This window comes from Cornus florida, unplaced genomic scaffold (assembly GCF_030987335.1).
Source record: "Cornus florida cultivar Cherokee Brave unplaced genomic scaffold, ASM3098733v1 CherokeeBrave_3.0.0_Hap2_Chr08, whole genome shotgun sequence".
Lineage (NCBI taxonomy): Eukaryota > Viridiplantae > Streptophyta > Magnoliopsida > Cornales > Cornaceae > Cornus > Cornus florida.
This window is the reverse complement of record NW_026775578.1, coordinates 61,724,448-61,746,181: the sequence shown is the minus strand read 5'-3', so window position 1 is coordinate 61,746,181 and position 21,734 is coordinate 61,724,448.

The window sequence follows — 21,734 nt, the reverse complement described above, 5'->3', positions numbered from 1 at the left end:
AATATTTATTTATGTTTTTGCAAATCAACCATGCCTCTAGAAGTATATTTATTTATACGATAGCAACTCAACCATGCCTCTACAAGTAATACATTTATACTTTGACAAATCAACCATGCCTATTAAATGACAATTTGTTTATGTCTTGGCAACTCATCTATGCTTCCAAAAGTATGTTTTTTATCCATACTATTAATTAGCAATTCATCCACGCTTTCCATGTATGTATTTTATTCATACAATTAATAAGACAATTTATTTATATCTTTTGCAACTCATCCATGCCTCCAATTTAACCATATACCAAACTTTACAATTAACTATGAAATAAATCATACATAGGCACTCCATGGAAGTTATAAGCATATAATTAATTTAAATAAACAACCTATTATGATTTCATCAACACCACCTTCACATTTATAAACATGATAAATATTAATGAACAACTTATTAGTTGATTAGGTTATATTTATTTATTTATATGTGGCAGTATAATATGTAGACGTATATAACACGTAGGTTACACAATTTAGCAATGTCCAAATAATACGTTACACGTTAAATATAAATATTAAGAATTATTTAGTCAACACCAAACTAATACAAATTATCCAAATTCGTTAAAACAATTATGGGATAAGATATATATATATATATATATATATATACACAAAATTCATACTGTCTTCCAACTCAGTTTTGACAAGGTAAACATCCGTTTCACGAAATTTTCGTGAAATACAAAATTGTAGATAATAGAATTTCCATTTGATTGAGAAGATTTGAGCCGTTTTGGCATTCGAGGAAAGAGATACAGACAAAATACTAAAACAGGAATTAGAAAAAGTTTCCTAGTTGAAAAAGGATTCTTCCTTTTCTTCTAATCAATTTCTTCATATGCATTTATCCTATGTCTAGGTGATTAGCATGCCAATTTAATCTATAGATTTTGATACCCAAGGTGCTAAATTTATGGGTTCTAGGAGGAGAGTTAGAAAAGTACTTGCCTGAAGGTTTCGAAACAAAACCGACGCTTCAACCTTGGTTGTCTCTTCCAAATCCGACGTCCTCTTTCTCTAATCTGGCATTTTCTTTGTTAGCCTTCCATTCTTCTTTTTTTCTGCTTCTCTTATTTTTTTCTAATGTGAAAATCTTTTTAACAATATAACCTTATGTGTATATTTACACACGTTAATACCCTAATCCTATTCCTAGTATGACTACCCAAATAAAAATAATAATAATCTTAAATAAAATATATACACATATTATATATATATATATATATATTCCTCACACAATAAAAAAAATAAATATTATATATTGTCAATTCAAAACCTCCTCCATGTAGGACTCTAGTTATATTAATATATATGACACATATAAATATAAATATAAATATATATATATATATATATATATATATATATATATATATTATGTAATATATATTTATAAATCCTTTTTAACTGATACTTACCATATATATGCATATATTACTATACATATATACTTACTATAAATATATAATTCTCTATATAATTATATAAATATTTATATAATCCATTTAATATGCATAATATATATATATATATATATATATATATATATATATATATATATTATGTAATATATATTTATAAATCCTTTTTAACTGATACTTACCATATATATGCATATATTACTATACATATATACTTACTATAAATATATAATTCTCTATATAATTATATAAATATTTATATAATCTATTTAATATGCATAATATATATATATATATATATATATATATATATATATATATATATATATATACACTCATGCATAAATCCATGGGTCTTTATACCATCCCAAATCCATTAAGGCTTCTTTCTCCAGCCCAAGACCTAAATCCTTTGGTCCAAATAATCCAAACTCAGTCTATTAAACTTACACAAATAATTAAATAAATAAATAAATAATATTAAAACAACTAAATACATGTAGCACATAATCAAATAAGAATTATCAATCAAGTCATACCATACAAATAAAAATTAACACGCCAACAAATCAATCGAAAATCAAGTACATCATCATATCATTAAATCAAATAAATAAGTAAACAAATAATTAATTTAAAATAAATAAATCCATTAAATTCATTTAAAGACAATTAATTCAATTAAATAATTCCTCTAAAATATAGGGGTATTACAACACACTCCCTACATTTTTTCAAATGAAAAGATGTTTTCCAGTTTCTAGAAATCGAGATCCCACATCGATAAAAAAGGAAAAGAATCATTTATTATTAAAATATGACCTGCTTGATATACAACTAGCGGGCGAGGGCCCTGAATTATGAGACCTATGGATAGTCATAGCCAACTATCGAAGGGTCCGTAATTCAGAGCCTTCCCTGCTTTCTTTTGGGATAGATCGCTTCTTTCCAAATAGCTATCTCACTTTAAACAAAAAATGGGTGTTTTCTATAAAACAAAATCGTTTGATTTTAACATCAGCAAAAGAACGCCCTTATGAAGAAGATCCGACACTTGTTTTGACCACAAAGGCCCAATAAAAAAGGGTCGACCCACGTCAAAACACTCAAGACGGACTTACAAACAGGCGAAGGCCCCAAGAGCTTAACGCTCTAATGGGCTTGGCCAGTGAAACTTCTCAAGTCCTAAAAGGCCGAACGGCTTCAAGAGCCGATCACAAAATAGGCGAAAGCCCCAAGAGCCTAACGCCTGAATGGGCTTGACCAGTGAAACTATCTTAAAAAGCTGAATTGTCCCAAGAGCCGATTGCAAAATAGGCGAAGACCCTAAGAGCCTAACGCCCGAACGGGCTTGATCAATGAAATTACTCAAGTCCTAAAAAGCCGAACGACCTTAAGAGCCGATCGCAAAATAGGCGAAGGCCTCAAGAGCCTAACGCCTGAACGGGCTTGACCAGTGAAACTGGTCAAGTTCTAAAAAGTCAAACGGCCCCAAAAGCCGATCGCAAAATAGGCAAAGACCCCAAGAGCCTAACGCTTAAACGGGCTTGATCAATAAAACTGCTCAAGTCCTAAAAAGCCGAACGACCCCAAGAGCCGATCGCAAAATAGGCGAAGGCCCCAAGAGCCTAACGCCTGAACGGGCTTGACCAGTGAAACTGCTCAAGTCCAAAAAAGCCAAACGGCCCGAAGAGCCGATCGTAAAATAGGCGAAGGCCCCAAGAGCCTAACGTCCGAACGGGCTTGATCAATAAAACTGCTCAAGTCCTAAAAAGCTGAACGGCCCTAAGAGCCGATCGTAAAATAGGCGAAGGCCCTAAGAGCCTAACGCCTGAACGGGCTTGACCAGTGAAACTGCTCAAGTCCTAAAAAACTGAACGGCCCCAAGAGTCTATCGCAAAACAGGCGAAGGCCCCAAGAGCCTAACGCCCGAACGGGCTTGACCAATGAAACTGCTCAAGTCTTAAAAAGCCGAACGACCCCAAGAGCCGATCGCAAAATAGGCGAAGGCCACAAGAGCCTAACGCCCGAACGGGGTTAATCAGTAAAATTGCACAAGTCCTAAAAAGCCGAACGGCCCCAAAAGTCGATCGAAAAATTGGCAAAGGCCCTAATAGCCTAACGCCTGATCAGAATTAGTCAGAAAAATAATCAAGTGCAAAAAGCCAAGTGGACACAAGAGCCGATCAGAAAATATACAAATGTATCAAATCACAAGCAAGAACACAAGCAAAGGCGATCCCAAAGATTACAGAAAGAAACTTCTATGTTCTTCAGAAGGGGGGGGGGGAGTTTCTACAAAAAAAAAAAAAAAAAAAAACAAAAAAAAAAAAAAAAAACGAGGAACTACGCAGGGTTACTCTCAGGCTCAGCTCCACCTTTCACATTAAACCTCTGCGTAAAAGTATTAACCAACTCTACCCTGGCTGGAGTAGAGGAAGGGGCATCAAGCGACATAGTAGGTAACCCCTAAGAACCTGAAGGATATTTGAAAGTAGGCAGAACTTCAGCGGCCACCTCGCTCTTCAGCAGAGCAGCAAATTCAATCTCTGTAGGGCCAGCCGAGGGCTCGGCATATTCACCAACAACCAAGAGCCCCTGTTTGGCATCATGCTCATCAGCATCGCCATAATCTCTCTCCTCAGAAGGAAGTTGCCTCTGAACAAATCCAAGCCTGAAGCCTTTGGCATAGCGAAGATTTGCAATTTGGGAAAAATGGTTGAACATCTCTAAACCCCCATCCTTGCAGGTTTGAATAAGAGAGTTTGCCTTCCCAAGCTATAAGTTAGGCTCAGCCACTTTGTGCTCAAGTTCCTTAGCTCTCTTGTCAAAGTACTCAATTGACTTAAGCTGTTGGACCTTCTCTCTCTTCTCCTCGGCAAGGGAAGCCTCTAAAACACTTACCCTCTTTTGAAGGGCTACAGACTGGTTCGCCTGAAAGGAGTCAGCTAACAGCTTCTGTAATGACCCGGTCATTTACCTTCCTTTCCTTTTTCTGAAATTTTACGGATAAATTTTTTCCGTTTAATTTTCCTTCCTGAGTTCTGTTTCTCGTCGTTTAGTGTCATCTCGAGTGCTCGAAAATGGTTTGTGAGACTCTTTCGTGTGGATTAACAACTTCCTTTGAGGACCGAGTCATTTCCACATTTTCACTTTTCAGACACTATTCACTTTTGTCCTTTTCCCTATTTCGTCTTTTTCCCTATTATGTCTTTTCCCCGTTTGTCACTTTGTTGGCAAAACCTCACTTTTCATGCTCGGAGTTGGTTTTTGACTTCACGTGTCTTCAGTTTAAGTGGTTTCCACGAAATACGTATCTTTACTTTTATAAGAAAGTACTCTGGTTGCTCCCAGTGTCCATAGGGGCATGGATGCATAGTTCTTTGGAATTATTTTCTTTTCTTGGGGTATTTTTTGTAAATATCTTTTGAAGATATTTTATATCAGGGTTATCTAAGAAAATATTTTTGGAAGATATTTTCATTCTGGGTGGGTCATTAGTGCAGTTAACCCTTTTTGGAGGGGCCATTATGCAATTAACTAAAATTATTGCAAAAATACCTCACCTGGAGCCTGGATCCTCGTACAGGATTTATTTTCACATTTTATTGAGTCGTGTACTCTTAGAATTCTGTTCTAATCATTTTTCTCCAGTTTTAGAATTTCTGGTCCTAGTTGCCGTCGAACTTGTTCGGGGCATATCTCTCTGTTCGGGACTCGATTTTTGACGCCGTTTCTTTCGTTATTCATGTTTTCTCATTTTGAATCTTTTTCATTCACAGAGTTTTACCTTTTGAGCGCGTTTGCTCAAAATCCACTTTTCCAGACCCGGCGGGGCCCTTTTGGGGCACTTTTTGAGTTTTTCTATAAATAGGGGACTTAAAGAAGAAAAATCAGATTTTCTTCTTCTTCTTCCTCTATTGGCTGGCAGCCATGGATGCCCATGGGGCTGCCACCTTTTCTTCTTCTCCTCCACTTGATTTCCTAAGTGAAAAGTCTTCGGCCTTCACGCTTATTATTCCCCTCGACGAGCTCTACCTTTCACCCTTACTAGAACCCATTTCTGACCAAATTTTGAGTTTGGGTTTAAAGTCAAGTTATGATTTTCATGGGGCTTCCTTCGGATTCTTGTTCATCGTGTTGTCCCCGACAAAACCCTTTAGTATCGTCGGATTCGGAGCACTTCTATTTCAGTGGGCTTTTGAGATTTTCATCTCAAATTGAGGTAGGGGGTGTTATAATATATTTTCTTGCTATCTTGCATGCTTGTGATGCATAGACAACTCATTTACATGATTATGTATCAAATCTAGAAACTTTGATTTATTATTTCTTTGTGTAAGATTTAATTTTACCGGTTGTCCATAGCTTATTTTAAACATGTGACATAATAGAATATTACCCCTTGACATATTCATTGACATATATTAAATTGAGGGTATTTGAATAGGTATTGAAGATTTTATTTAATATTTACCTTAAGTGAAAGATTAATTCATGTGGCCTTAACTAGTTTGAAATCAATGTGTGTTAGCATATTATATTAGGTCCTAGCATGCTCTTCAACATAGGTGAATTTGAGAGTAATCGAAGGTGTTTTAAAATCTAGAAAATATTTAATTAATTGATTAATTAATTTATTCCATGCATACTATTCACTCCATTTGAATTCCGACTTGATATTCTTGATATGCATGTCAAATAGTTTCACATATATTAAATCTAGAATATTTGATTAGGTTTTGAAACCTTTCAATTATTATTTTTTTAGTATTAAAGTTTAATACTCATGGCCGTACATTGCATGGAATTCACTTGTATCATGCTTTTAAATCAAGTCTTGACATGTTGTATAACATATAATAAATTGAGAACATTTGGATGAATTTCAAAACCTAGAGATTTTAATTAAAATCCATTCAATGGTTCCTTGGTCTTGATTAACTTTCTAACTTAGTATCCATGCTTTCCTTGACAAGTTCCTTCACATGTATCAAATTGAGAATAATCGGATAAGTTTTGAGACTTGCATTTATTTATTTCCTTAGTATGGAATCTAATTCACATGGTTGTATCTCGTAGGAAGTGAACTTGTAACTTGACATTGGACTTACCTTGTAATCTTGATGATTTAATCCCTTTAGTCGATTAAATTTTCTTTTATGCTTCCATCGATTTAATCATGACCCTTGTAACTTGGTTTCATAAAAGTACTTCACAGACTGCACTTTTGTCTTAGAATGATTCGATCACTCATGTGTTGCTGGGTAAGTACTTGAATCATGTATCTTATACTTGTGGTATTTTTCCTTTAATGGATTCCATGTGATATGTATACATCTTGGTTTTAATCTATATAGATACATACTTTGATTTCTTGACATTTCACATGCCATTATAGTTGAGAACTTAGGGCATGACTTGTGTGTTCCAAAATCTTGGTTTTGCATGAAACGTGGTTAATGCATTTCTTGTATTTGATACAATCTTGACTTGCACAACTTGTTGATTTTGGGACTTGGGATATCAATCAAGAATTGACATGGCTAGGGCTTGGTTCTAGTACGGGGGAATGTCCTCCTACATTATAGTGCGCACTAGGGGAAAGGTACCCATGGGTTAGTAGTCCTAAAGTGATCTCAAAAGTATGGTTTTAATCCGGGCGATATTCGAGTTTTCCACATTGGTTGATTTTACTCTTTAAATTTCAAGTTGCTATTCCTTGAAGATTTAAACTTTTCGTGTATGTGAAATGCTCCAATCTTGTTTACTTGCATATATATTATGCCCTGTTCTTGATCTTATGTATAACTCTTTTCGTGTTTCATGGAATGTTCCATCCTTGTTTAATTGCATAGATATTATGCCTTGTTCTTGATTTCGTGTATTACTCATATCGTGTTAATTGGAATGCCCCAATTATGTTAATTGCATCAATAATGTAATTCTAGTTAACTCATGTCCATGTATACTTCTTGTCTTGTTAAATTAGAATGCTCCAATCATGTTAAATTGCATAGATATTATGCATTATTCTTGATTTCATGTATTACTCTTGTCTTGCTAATTGGAATGTTCCAATCTTGTTTACCTGCATAGATATTATGCTATGATCTTGATTCCATGCATTTCTCTCGTCTTGTCAATTGAAATATCCCAATCATGTTAATTGCATCGATAATGTAATCCCTGTTAGCCCGTATTCAAGTGTCCTTTCTTGTCGTGTTGTATAGATTGTTCTAAACCTTGCTTAATTGTATTGATAATGCAATTCATGTTGACTTATAATCAAGCATCATTCTCGTCGTGTTCCTTGGATTATCCCAATCTTAATTTGTTTCATACATGTATATGTATGATGATTCTTGTTGTTTGTACTCTAGGATAGCTTAGGATGATTCCTGAGTCTCACTTTGACATAGACGCTAGGTGACATGATCCCTTTTGAACTATTTCATGTTAGTCTAAAAATCTGAAAGAAATCGAGTCGATGCATGCTCATTCTCTATAAGTAAACTTGTTTACTCACCCCGAAGTTACTGGGGGATTTGTTCAGGTACGAAGACTTGGTTCGTGATGCTTGTCATTCATTGGGATGGCTTGTAGCTTCGAGTTTCCATTTCATGCAAGTGTTAGCATGAAATATCATTTGGTAGCCTTATGTATCAAACGTGTATTCTTTGATTCCATTTATGTAATGCGTACCTAAATACACTCTTTTCGCGGTATTCCACATGTATGACATGAGGCCAAGGGCCACAAACTTTAAAGTTCAAGTGTATGTATTTAAATTTCAAGTTTTGCCTTTGAAATGTATTTTTATCAACCTTGGAGGTTTGGCATGTCAAATCTTGTAAATGTGATGTAATAAGGCTGTAGGCCATTGTAACATGTTTAAAATATTACACTTGCGTGTATGTTCACATCACACATTAGCTTATAATGTAATTTGATCATGCCATGGGGGATTCATATAAGACTTAGGGTCTTTTCTTTATTTTTGATGCATAACAGGTTCATATGCACATTCTCGAGCCATTTCGGTCGACTGAAATGCCAGTTCGGTCGACCAATTCTCCTTTAGTTTCAATTGTTCAGCAAAAACTCCAATTCTAGTAGCCATTTTCACTGAAGAGACTCATTTCAGTCAACCAGTTCTCTACTTCGGTCAACCGAAGCACCATTTTTGATCTTGAGCCTCAAACTGGTCGACCGACTTGTCACTTCGGTCGACCGAATTGAAGGTTCATTCCTTCTCTTTTCCTGGCTCATTTTGGCAGACCGATGCTCTATTTTGGTCGACCAAAATGGAGTTGTGTTGTGGGTCTTGCTTGGTTTGTTGCCTAGACAGGTTAACCTTGTTTCACTCATTCCCACTTGACCTCGTTGATCTTGTACAGGCCATTTAATGGCGTACATGGTCTAGTTTGAACTAGACTTTGTTCCCTTGGTTGTCATTGGTACCATATGGCATCATTTAACCTTTTTATCCTAGTTTCCGCTTCTGGTTATTTCTTTGGGTTCCGTGACTTCATGGAAGGTCGCATTTGTGTTTGAGAGATGATCTATATTTCGTGAGACTTGGTTTATCTTTTGCTTCCGCACCTACTTTTTTTAGGTTCCTTGACCTCAGGGAAGGTCATTAAAGTGTCTGAAAGGCGTGTAGTGCCTTGGGAGACCGATGTCTTGTTTCTTGCTTCCGCATCTAGATCCGTTATCGGGTCAATCTTCGGTTCATCAATGATCCACTGGGTTGAATCAGAACTCGGGTCGGTACAGCTTCTTTATAAGAGCGAACATCAAGAAAGAGCTCTGTGCACAAACAATAGAGAACTGTCAAAAAATAAACCTAAGGAAAAAAGAAGAAAAGGAATTAGGAAGAATTACCTCCATTATGGACTTGGGAGTAAGAGACAACAGATCATCAACACTCAATTTTTGTTATAAAGTTTCATCTTTGGGAGGCCACATCCCTCTGGCTAAACCCTTCAACGTCTCCGAGTCTTCAGCTCTAGAGTCACCGATGGTGATAGGAGACCCATCAGCCTTCATCATTTCGGGGAACCATTTCTTTGTAGACCCGGCAAAATCACCCCCGGCAACATCAGTAGCACTAGGAATTAGGGCACTTTTACCCCCAAAAGCTCCAGCCACAAGCTTAGGGCGCTTTGAAGGAGAATCATCCTTCGCTAAGGGACGCTTAGTCCCTGACTGAACCCCTTTTTGCTTTTGAGAAGAGGAAAGCTTGCTGACCTCAACAAGGAGGTTCTTTATTTCCTGTAACAATTTAACAGCTGCCTCCCTCTCCTTCTTAGTCGTACAAGGCTTTGGAGGAGGAAGTTTCATCGCTGATTGAGAAAGGGAAAGAGGGGCAAATGATAAAAGGATAGCCTTGGAATCAGAAACACCAAGATTAATGGGCTCCTCGGGATTTTGAACAATTACAGGAGAATCCTTCGAAATCATCTCAAGAAAAGAAGAAGAGAGAAGGACCTTAGCAGAAGGAATGTCGCTCCAAACTCTTTCCTGCAAATAATCAAGGAGACTATCTGCAAATTTTGAAGAGAAAAAGTCAATTTCGTGACCCAGGAAGTCAAAAATGTAAATGCTTTACAATATAGATGAAGCAAGAAGACTCACCCGAATCATCGAATGCGGGAACGGATGGAGCATGAAAGCTCGATCAAATGAATAAATCCTGAGCGGACAAAGATCGCCACGCCCCTCCGACCTTAACAATTTTATCTTTCCACTCCTTGTCAGAAATACTAAGGTGAGAGAAAAGAGTCCTACTTTCAATCTACCCTCTCCGCCTTTCAATCTATCAAGTAAGTAATAAAATAGAAGATCGGCAAGATTCAAGGTCAAACCTCGAACCCTGTTCAAAGCAAGAAGATAGGAGAGAATATGGAAGAAATTAGAGTTAACCTGAAGAGGGGCCAGATTCAACACCGACAAGACTTGAAGGTAAAAAGGACTAAGGGGGAATTAAAAGGCAGGAAAATGTAAAGCTGAGAAGAGCATCTCGCCTACTTCCAAACCCTCACCTATACTAAAAATTCAAATCATAATCATACTCCTTAAGGGTAACGTCAGAAGGAACGCGATTCTTCTTTCTCAACTGAGAAATCGAAAAGGACTTCCATTCTACAATATCTGTGGAGAGGACTATAGGACCCTCGGTATAATCACTCAGATTCGCCACCGCAGTTCCCGACTTAGAATCAGACATATGAACACTATGAGTTCGTTCACTGCTCTCTTGACTCATAATGTAAGAAAGATGGAACGAGAAGAAAAACTAACCTCAGCAGATGGAAGGAGATGTCGAAGCAGTAATCAGACTCTCATCAAAACTCGGGAATAAAACCACAGATGCAGATGCCCAAATGATAAAAACCCAACATATAAGTAAAAGGAAACAGGTAACGGAAGGATGAACACGAGGCCTTAAAATCAGCAGCACAAATGGTAATGCTAAGCAGTAATAGCTGTGAAAACTTTTTGACTTCCCAAAAGTAGTTATAATTCCTTATATGAATGAAATTCATAAAAGGAATTAGGGGCAAAGTGTGGAGGGAAAAAACCCCACCATTCACAACACACCACGTGGCAGCAAAAAAGTAGCCTAAAACCAAATTAAGACAACTAAAAGCCCACAGTCATTTGGAAGCCCAACAGAAGAAGTCATGAGCAGGTACCAGTTCAGCCTAATTAAATGGAGAAACTTCCACTTAACATAAAAGCTGAATAGAAAGCCCATTCTTAACAAAGCCTAAAATTCCATGACGTCTACCATAATGATGCACACACGATCAATAGGCATAAATACCCACGTTTGGGAATAAAAGCCAAGAAACGGCTTCATGTAAATTTTTAAGAAAAGCTTATAAATAGAGCCTGAATGAGAATAAGGAGGCATCGAATTCCACAGAAAATACTCCTTCTACTGTCTGATTCATTTACATGTATTCCAAGTCTTTGATTTTTAGCTTACTATTTTCCTTAAGTGTTTGGGTGTAAAAATTTTCAGCTACAGTAATGTTGCATTTTTTTAATGTTGAATTATTATAAAGCATGCTTCAGCCGTATTCCAAATATAGAAATGTTGCTACTTTTAGTATGTGATCATAATAAAGTATTTGACCATTTGTCCCCACTGAGTAATCACTGATCACCCTACACCTCCGCTTAGAGCAATGCTATAGGCACTCCACAGTCCACAGTCACGCTACAAAGCTGAAGATGCAAGAAATTTTGCTCTAATTTAGAAAGAGTAATTCTACACTTCAAAGATTTTCCAACCTCTTTTCCCTCTATTTTTAGTCTATTTATAGATTGTTACAGATCTTCTAGAAGCTTCCTAAATAACTCATTGCACTGGGCTGTTCTTCTGGGCTCTTCTTGGTTATGGGCCTAACTCCTTTTATCTAAAATTGGGCTTCTAACATAATTTCCCAGTCTTGAGCTTGACTAGTGAAGACTTAGTCCAGAGTGGTTGCTCTTGCCCAACCCGCTGTTATCAATCTGGATCGTACCCGGCCCAGGTCATTTTTGGTATCCTCATCTGCCCCCATAATCTCTCCCTAATTAATTAGGGTGAGATTATCGAAAGGACATAATCATGACATGACGGCTCGAAGCGATGACGTGGGGAGCGAACGGTTGGTTCTGAGACCCATGCTTTGAGATCTGCTGTGCCATCTTTACCATAGCTTCTTAGATGTTAAACCATTTTCACACTTTAAAAACCCCAACTTCTTATTTTTTGTCTTTCTTCAACCTTTATCACCTCTATCCTCTAGTGTCATCTTCTTCGATTATCTCTGTCACCTACCTGTATTCTCCGGCGGGTTTTTCCCTTTCCGATTCGACTTTCGCTTTGTTACAGGGTACTTTGCAAACTCCCTTTCCAAGGTTAGTTCCTTTCTCTTGCTATTCTCTTTAGAAGAAAGGAATTTTACACCTAAAAATTTCTTCCCCTTTTTTTAATGGCTCCCCTTGATTTGGATGCTATTCGTTCAAGGAACAACATCCCAAATGACGTCTCCCTCAGGGTTTATCCCACGGATCTGTATGAGAGCTCCGGCAAGGGTCTCCTTCCTAGGGAGATTCTCTTCTCGGTTCTTCATTTGAATGTAATCAGATTTCCCTTACACCCATTCTTTTGTTATGTCTTTAGTAAATTAGGGCTTTCCCCTCTTCAGGTTAACCCTAACTTCCTTAGGGTAATATCGGTCCTTTTAATTTTAAATCGTGATAGGGGTCTTAACTTAAATATCAAAGACCTTTTCCTTTGCTACCGAGTTACCAAAATCAGAACCAACAAAATGTATTTTCACTTCTTTCCTATCGAGAAGCGATCTATCTGTACGGACAAGCTCTCATTTGAAAAGGGTTGAAGGAAAAACCTAATTGGGGTCAGCAAAAATTGGCGAACTCCATTCCCTCAGACCTTCCCTATCCCAACCGCTTTTGGAGAGTGCTCTATCCTTCAGTATAAGAAATTTAAGAAACATCTCATTGACTACCATTGTGAATCTTGCCTTCCTCGTTTTTGTACTTTTCTTTGTAAATGCCTTTAAATAAATCATAACGAATTGGTTTACAGCATTTACAGGGCCAAGCTTGACATTCTGAAGGAGAAAGTTCTGAATAACATCCCCTCAGCCACTGACCTGCTCACCCTTGACAATCTCTCTGACATATCCATCTTTGGATCCACCATGGAGAATATCCAAATTCCTTCTTTCAGCAGGAGGAGACGTTTTGCCCCCACTCCTTCAACTACACCAGCCATCACTACGGCCACCTCAACCATCCTTGTTATGGCCCAGACTACTGAGCGTCCGATCGTTGGGCCCTCTGCATCAACCTCAGCTGAAGTTCAGCCTGTCATGCCGAACAATGAACCCTCTGACACTTTGACTGAAGCCTTCCCACATAGTGCTCAGAATGTTGGGGGTTCTTCTCAAAACGTTGAAGGATCTCCTCCCACCCAAGATGATGTTTCAGAAAGAAGACTGGGGAAAAGACCCATGCCTGAGGGTGGCTCTGATCAAAGTGACCTCCCTCCAGCCCGAAGGGCCTGGACTTCTTTCACGGTCACCAATTTTATCCCATCTCCTCAGCTATCCATTCCGGAGGGTGAATCAACTAGAACCTTCAGCTCTTCACCAACAGTGACCCCATGGTGTCCCTTGCTTAGTCGTAAGGATGGGTCACTTATTGGTCCCACAGATTCTTTGTTCAAAGACCCAGTCACATCATTTGCCTTCTACAAGGGCTTCTGGACTCCCAAAGACATTAAGGTTCAGAACAAAATGACCTTCAATGAAATGTACCAACGCTTCCCAGCAGCTGCTGTTGAGGTAATTCTCCCTCCCCTTTTTACTTTTTTGTTTTTCCCGTTCTAATTACTTGACATTTGTACTTATCAGAACACCTTTTCCTTTGTGCAGACTCTATTTGGGATGTTCACTTTCTAGAAGAGTATTGAAACTCTGAACAAGAAGATCAAATCCCTCTCTGTTGGTCTTAAAAGATCTATTGAATTAGAAAGGGTAACCGAGGCCAAAAACATAGAGCTGCTGGTTAAGCTAAATGAGTCAGAGAAGGAGATGGACGCTCTGAGGGCTGAGAGGAATGCTTTAAGGGCTTAGAGGGATGCTCTAAAGGATGAACAGGATTCTCTCTAAGATGAGGCTGACGTTCTAAAGATAAAAAAGAACGTCGCACAGACAGAAAGGAATGCATTGATGGCAGAAAAGGGGGACCTTCATCGCACTCTGATCGCTAAACGGTTGACCCATTCCAATTATGAAGAGAAGTTCTTAAATGAACGCTCTGCTCAGTTGAATGTCATAGGCAGAGTTAATGGTGGCATTAGAGCTTTCCATGTTCGTTTCACCAAGATATGGGCTTTTAGATATGCCAAGGCGTACAGAGATGGTTTTATTGATCGTTCTCCTCTTGAGGGTGAATCAAGAACTTGTGTGGGTCCAGATGAACTAGATGCCTCCCCGGATATTAACCCGCCGAACACTTATCAAGATCCACTCCCTGCTCCTGCTGAAAACATTTTTATTGAGTGCAATGAAATTGCAGCTTCAGGTGTCATCCCACATTTTCATCCTTTGAATGTTCCTCCCATCACCACCATCATTCCTTCCACATTTGTTGCCTTTAATAAAGCTTTACCAACTGAGGAGATCATCCATCTTGACTCTCCCTCCAGAGACGGTGATGTAACCAATGATGGAGAGGGAAACAACGAGCCAGCTAGTAGTGATGGGGCAGGCAATGGATCTGGCATAAGAGAGGATACTGCAGACTAGCGTTCTACAGACTTTTGTAGTTATTTTCCCTTTTATTTCAATGCCAACTCATGTATTTCAAGAACTATTTTATGATGAATGAAATGACCATTCTGTTTTGCAAAGCTTCTATTCTTCAACCTATACTTGAATGAGTTGATAGTTTAATTTTTCTATTTGGTTTTCATTTCACTCAAGTGTTTGGCGTTCGGCACATGGTGCCATTTGCCACTTACTTGGCTAAGTGCCTGGCACTCGGCTAGAATTCCACTTGGCTTTTACGTTGTGCAAGTGTATGGCGTTCGACTCGTGGTGCCATTTGCCACTTACTTGGCTAAGTGTTTGGCGCTCGGCTGGAATGCCACTTGCCACTTTTTTGTTTCTGCGTAAGTGTTTGGCGTTCGGGTCTTAATGTCATTTGCCACTAACTTGGCTAAGTGCTTGGCGCTCGGCTAGAATGCCACTTGCCACTTTTTTGCTTCTGCACAAGTGTTTGGCGTTCGACTCTTAGTGCCATTTGCCACTTACTTGGTTAAGTGCTTGGCGCTTGGCTAGAATGCCACTTGCCACTTTTTTGCTTCTGCGTAAGTGTTTGGCGTTCGGCTCTTAGTGCCATTTGCCACTTACATGGCTATGTGCTTGGCGCTCGGCTAGAATGCCATTTGCCACTTGTCATTTTTTTGTTTCTGCGCAAGTGTTTGGTGTTCGGCTCTTAGTGCCATTTGCCACTTACTTGGCGCTCGGCTAGAATGCCACTTACCACATTTTTGTTTCTGCGCAAGTGTTTGGTGTTCGGCTCTTAGTGCCATTTGCCACTTACTTGGTTAAGTGCTTAGCGCTCGGCTAGAATGTTAATGTGTCTCTCACAATCGTACGATATCATGTAGGATATAGCTCTATGCAAAGAGTATGTCAAACCCACAGAGAGATGTGATTTATATTAGCCTTTAAATTAGTTTTATGGTTTATAGAAAACTTGGTTATATAGTTTGTTGGTTGTCATTATTTAACAAACTTGAATTAAACAAAATATTAAATTAAAGCAAATTAAACTAAATTGAATCATCAGAGAGGGAAAGATCTTAGGGCTTTGACTTCACCATAATGGTTATACTATGGTGAATTGAATCATCTTTGGGATTTTAACTAATTTTGTTTTCAAATGAACTGAACTCAATAACATTCGTTCAGTTCGGAGTTTAAAGAAAGATGTTTTACAAATTTAGCTAACTTTAACCTATTTATAGTTAGCGTGGACTATTTACCTACCTACTTTACCTACTTTAACTATTGTGTGAATGAACCACCTTTCCTAACCATAGATTATGAAAAAGTTCTTTTGCAAAATACATTGGAATACCATTCTATGACCTCTATCCTTGTGTCCGGCATGGCTCTGCCAGATGCCGTACAACAAGGTAGGTTAAGAATAGAATATAAATTATTATATCTAAGACAAAGTAATAACAATTTATAGTCTACTAATGCATGAAAAACCACTTGAGTTTTCTTAAGTGCTCATAGTCATATAATCAAGAAAACATGTATATTAAAATAAGCCTAGAGTCATAACAATCAAACCATAATATAACGTTGGGTTACATCAGTGCCCTAAGAAAGGGATTAGCTACTCATGACAAGGTTGGATAGCATCTGTGTTGAGTTCATCTCCTTCGTCACGGACGACACCTCTCTTCTCAGGATCTGAACTTTTAAGGTTGTAGGAACCCTAAAAGCCACCACACCTTCAGCCTTCTGAATAATACCTTAAAAGAGATTGGAATTTCGGACCTCTTCTACCAAGGCTTATGCCTTCTTCTATAGAAGAAAATATGTATTTGGTGAGGTTTTAGGTCTTCTGGCCCAACTGGGAGGATATACGGTGCTAAAAAGAGAAATCCCGCAGCTTTTAGTCTGACATGTCATACAATGCTCAAGCTTCAAGAATGGACGCTCGAGCTTTAGGGCTTATGTTCGAGCTTCAGGAACACATGCTCGAGCAATTCTGGATAAACGCTCGAGCATCAATGAATGGTGCTCGATCATCACATTGACACTAAGCCAATTTTCTCCAATTATTTTCCGAAATGTCTTTTTCCTTTAACATTGCTCGATCCAAGCTTCTTGGGCTCGAGCACTAGGGACCATGCTCGAGCATCTGGGGCTTATTGCTCGAGCTTCAAGGGATGATGCTTGATCCTCGTGTTGATAGTGCTCGATTATGAAAGTGATGCACGAGACCTGGGAGCATAGCCTTTAATTCAAAATCAACTTATTAATTTTCGACGTATTATGCTTGAGCTTCAGGGTCAAGGCTCGAGCACCTTTGGTTAAGGCTCGAGCACCCCTGCAGTATTGCTCGAGCATCTTTGCAGTAAGGCTCGAGCATCAAGGTACTTATGCTCGAGCATTTGGTCTTGTTGACTTTTCTTCTTTTCTTTGTTGTAATACTCGACCCTCAACACTTGGGCTCGAGCTCTAAGGCTTCAATTGCTTCTAACTTCACCAATTTAGCTCTCGAATTACTCTGAATGACCGGCAACGACTCTGTAAGCTTCGATATTGGCATAAAATCCCGGTTTTAATCATGTATCAGGGAAAGTACCTAAAACACACATTAAGCATAAATTAGTCTAATAGTGGATAGAAGTATCACTTTAAGCCCTAACATATACTTACTTAGGAGCTCGAATATGCATATATTCAGCGCTCATCACACCCACAAACTTATATATTGCTAGTCCCTTAGCAATATAGAACTAAAAAGCCGTTTTTGTGGGAATAACGGTTGCATTTAGCTTATGCAACAAGCCTTTAAACCCTTAGGTTACCCCTAGTGGACGAGTTGTAGTCTCATGAGGGTTTCCAGCGAAGATACCCATAAACTCCTCACATTAGTGCCTTTAATGTATAGTAAGCTTATTCAAGCCTGTTTTCAAATCATATCATCCCTGTAATTCATTCATCAGTCAAATACAGCAAGTATACCAATCGTGCAATCAGAAAAACTTTCAACTTTCAATCTCAATTAAGCAACCATAGTCCCCACATATCAGTTTAACAATTTATTCAACAATTTTAACCTTTAAATATGCTTTTTGAAAGTGATCCTGCAATTCATCGTATGGCTTACTGTCCATACTTACATTTATTCCTTGTCATTCCTTAATTCACAAGAGACTCTTCAAATTCCAACTCCCAAGGCATTTTAATTATTTTCTTTTTTTTTTGGTATGTAATTTTTTTTATTTTTTATTTTTCAAAAAGGATACTTGTGCAATGTCCAGGTTTATTAAGCTTTCTAAATTACCCTTGTAGCAAACTTTCAGCCAATGACTCCCAGACCAGATGATCTTAGGGCATTAAGTGTTAAAACACCCCTAATGACTTAATTGTTCAAGTAATCTAGGCAACCTAAACCTCTTATGTAACAAGCTTTCAGCCAATGACTCCCAGACCAGACGGTCTTAGGGCATTAGGTGTCAAAACACACTCCTAAGGACTTAATCATTCAAGCAATCTAAGTACAAACCTAAACTTGATCTTTTTCTACTTTTCTTTCCTTTTCTGTTTTATTATTATTTTTTTTATTTTTCATCCACATTGGTGAACTTTTTTCTTTGTTGCATACATATCAAATTTTCTCCATTTTTTTTCTAATGCCTCGGTTATCAAAACTGTCAAATCTACCTGATCATCTTAGTCTAACTCAAAACAAAACAAGACTTCCAATTTCTACCCCACAGACTTCATGCAAGTGTGAATATTGTGCAAAGTGTAGCATCTCAGAGATCTGCATCATTAAACAACAATTATCTTAACAGAGTGAACCACAGGTTACCAACCAATTTCAAAAAAATTCAAGGACTCATTTTCACAATAATTTAGCATACAAACCATTTCTAACCAACTTCAGACTACAAACAGAGTATATAACCATCAATAGACTCAAACACATGCTTATATCATCAAATAGCAAACCATATCCTTGTGTAAGCAGAAGAAAAATTAATAAAATTTTCCAAGCCAACCTTACCCCCCAACTTATTGTGCACATTGTCCTCAATGTGTAAAAAGAAAAGAGAGTGAGAAAGATATTACCATACAAGCAGACCAACAAAAATATAACAATGTAATGCACAGAAGGGTAAAAATGAGTGTTCAGCATTGTTTCCTTCAACATAGTGGTTTCTCTCAAAAGCACCCCTAAACTTAATCTGTTGTATTTGGTAAAATCAATAAACTCTAACACACATCAAATATAAACACAAGGATAATAGAACAAAAAGCATGTATATATATGTTTAAAATCAGTACAATGCTTTTTAAAAGAACGACTTAGGGCAGATATACGTCATATGGAAATAAGTACAGCAAAAAGAACTGTACTAGTCAACAAAACTACAGAAAAGTCCTAAAACTAATCCATAGGTGGTGGTGGTGGTGGTGGAACGGAGGAGGTAGATGGGTCGACGGAGTGCGACGAAATAACTCCTCCAATATGCTCTGCTGCACAATCAACATCTGACGCAGCACTGTCTGGCCATCCTGCAGCTCAGCCACCCTGTCCTGTAAAGCTCTAATTAAAGCCTGAGAAGAACTCTCAGGCTGTGCTGTAGAAGCGGGTCTCCTCCTCACCTGAAGGTCTAGAATTGGAAAGATACATCTTCTCATCCATAGCCTCATCATCATCGTCATCATCCCCATCCTCATCTACCGCTGTTATAACCATAACAACAGGGTCGGTAGAAAGAATAGTAGGCAGGGGTGGATAAGGTGGAACATGCAGCTCGTAAGGCACACCCCTTGCTTCGGCGTACCTACGCCGTCGATCCTCTCGGATCTCATCATCAACACCCCACTCCAGCTTTATCTCTTTGGGTATATGACCGAAAACATTGTTCCAGTACGTGAAACGATACTAGGTGAAGACCGTAACATCAACCTTATTCAAGGGTATCGAAACCCCCGCTATCTCCATCAGAAGTGTGACCAGCTTTGGAAAGTGAAGATGATGAATAGGAGGGCGTTGAGCCTCTCCCATCTCCTTATATAACCGGTGGAGCTGTACCAAAACTAACTGGGGAATAGACACCTAGTAGCCGGCGTGGAATGCATAAGTCATATCCACCATCTCAGCACATCGCCCTATCTTGTGTCCAATAGGGCGTGCGTTGGCCACAAGGACTGTATCCAAAAACCAGAAATGTCTCAAAAGCTGTGACTTCTGGATCGTCTCTAAAGTAAAGGCATGTCGCCCCTGGCCCAAAGCATGGACCATCTCTTCCCGGGTCGTGCCCAGGGGAACCTGTGGAAATCTGGCCTGAAGAGTGGCTGGGCACCTATGATGGCAACCTATAGCCTAAGCAATAGTGTCACAGCTCAGTGTCAGCTATATGCCCTCGGCTGTGGTTGTGAAGTGGTCATTCTCATCCTCCTCCTCGTCTCCTGCATGGAACCGTAAGGAGCGATAGAAAGCTCGCACCAGCCTGGGGTAGGAAATCTATGCTGGATGCCTAAAAAACCCAAAAAGCTGGCGAGCCTGTAGGGCCTCCACTGCCCAGAATGTATCGCGGTGCCTCTGAAAATCCTCTAAAATAAATCTGTCTCATCACAGATCTTGTTATACCGCCATGAATCATCTAATGCCATAGCCGTCGTCCTAATAACTATCTGCCTCGGCCGTCTCGGCATTTCTATAATCTAAGAAGAATATCCAAGCTAAACCCCTAATCTATGCACCAATACTCTAGCCTGAGGTACTGATGCTCGAGCCTTGGACTAGCTAATGCTTGAGCTTTATGTCCTGATACTCGAGCCCGCTGCAAGCAAATGCTCGAGCCTCAATCTGAAGGCTCGAGCTTCCTGGTTTTCAACCGAAGCAAAACTCGTCAACAATCCTCCAAAATCACCCCGAATTAATCCAAATCCACCCCAACACTCCTCTACAACCACACAACAACCCCAAAACTTCCTATATTCGCACTTCAATCCTTTAATTGACCCAACCTGTGGTCTTCAAATCCTTTTGAGATTTGGAATTTCTACAAGGTTGGATGATTGATTCAAGATTAGATTGGATTATATAAGTTTAAAAGGAAGTTTTGAAGGGATTTGGGAATCACTTTGGGATAAAGTCAGTGTATATATAGAAAATATATACATATATATACATCTATATAAAAACCGAGAGGAATGGAAAGATTCATACCTTTTTGATATGGAATCGATGCCTAAAATGATGGACACAAACAATAGGGAGATAGTGGAGAGATTGGAGTGTGTATGGCTGCAAAAATAGGCCAAGGCACGAGGGTTTCATCTATGGCTTGACGGTTTTTTTAATAGTAAAGTACAGAGGCTTGAGCATCAAGTGGGATGCTCAAGCATAGCCGCTGAAAACCCTAGATCTTACGATGATTAAAAGCTTGAGCTTAAGGTACGGATGCTCGAGCCTGTAGTTGCTGATGCTTGAGCATGTAGCTAATGATGCTCAAGCATGGAGACAAATTTTTGGACTTTTGGATTTTTAAATTTTTTCAATTTTTATTTTCTTTTTCCATTTTATTCAAACTTAAACTAACCTAAATCTAAATGAAGACTAAAACAAACCTAAAACCTAAAAATGTAAAATAATTAAATAAAAAACTGAAAATAATAAAATCAAAATCAAAATAAACTACAGTACAACATACAAATGCTAAGTTTAATGTCGATAGCTCGACAGCGTGCTAAGTTTAACGTCGATAGCTCGACGAAAACCTAACCTCCCTAGTCCAAGGAAAATAGGATCATGAAGTTCCACTACCTCAACTTTGCCTCTCTGCACACTACCCTCTATGTAGGGTTTAAGTCTCTGTCCATTAACCTTGGACAATTGTCCAGTCTTGCAATCTTGTATCTCTATTACACCATAAGGTGTAACAGAAATA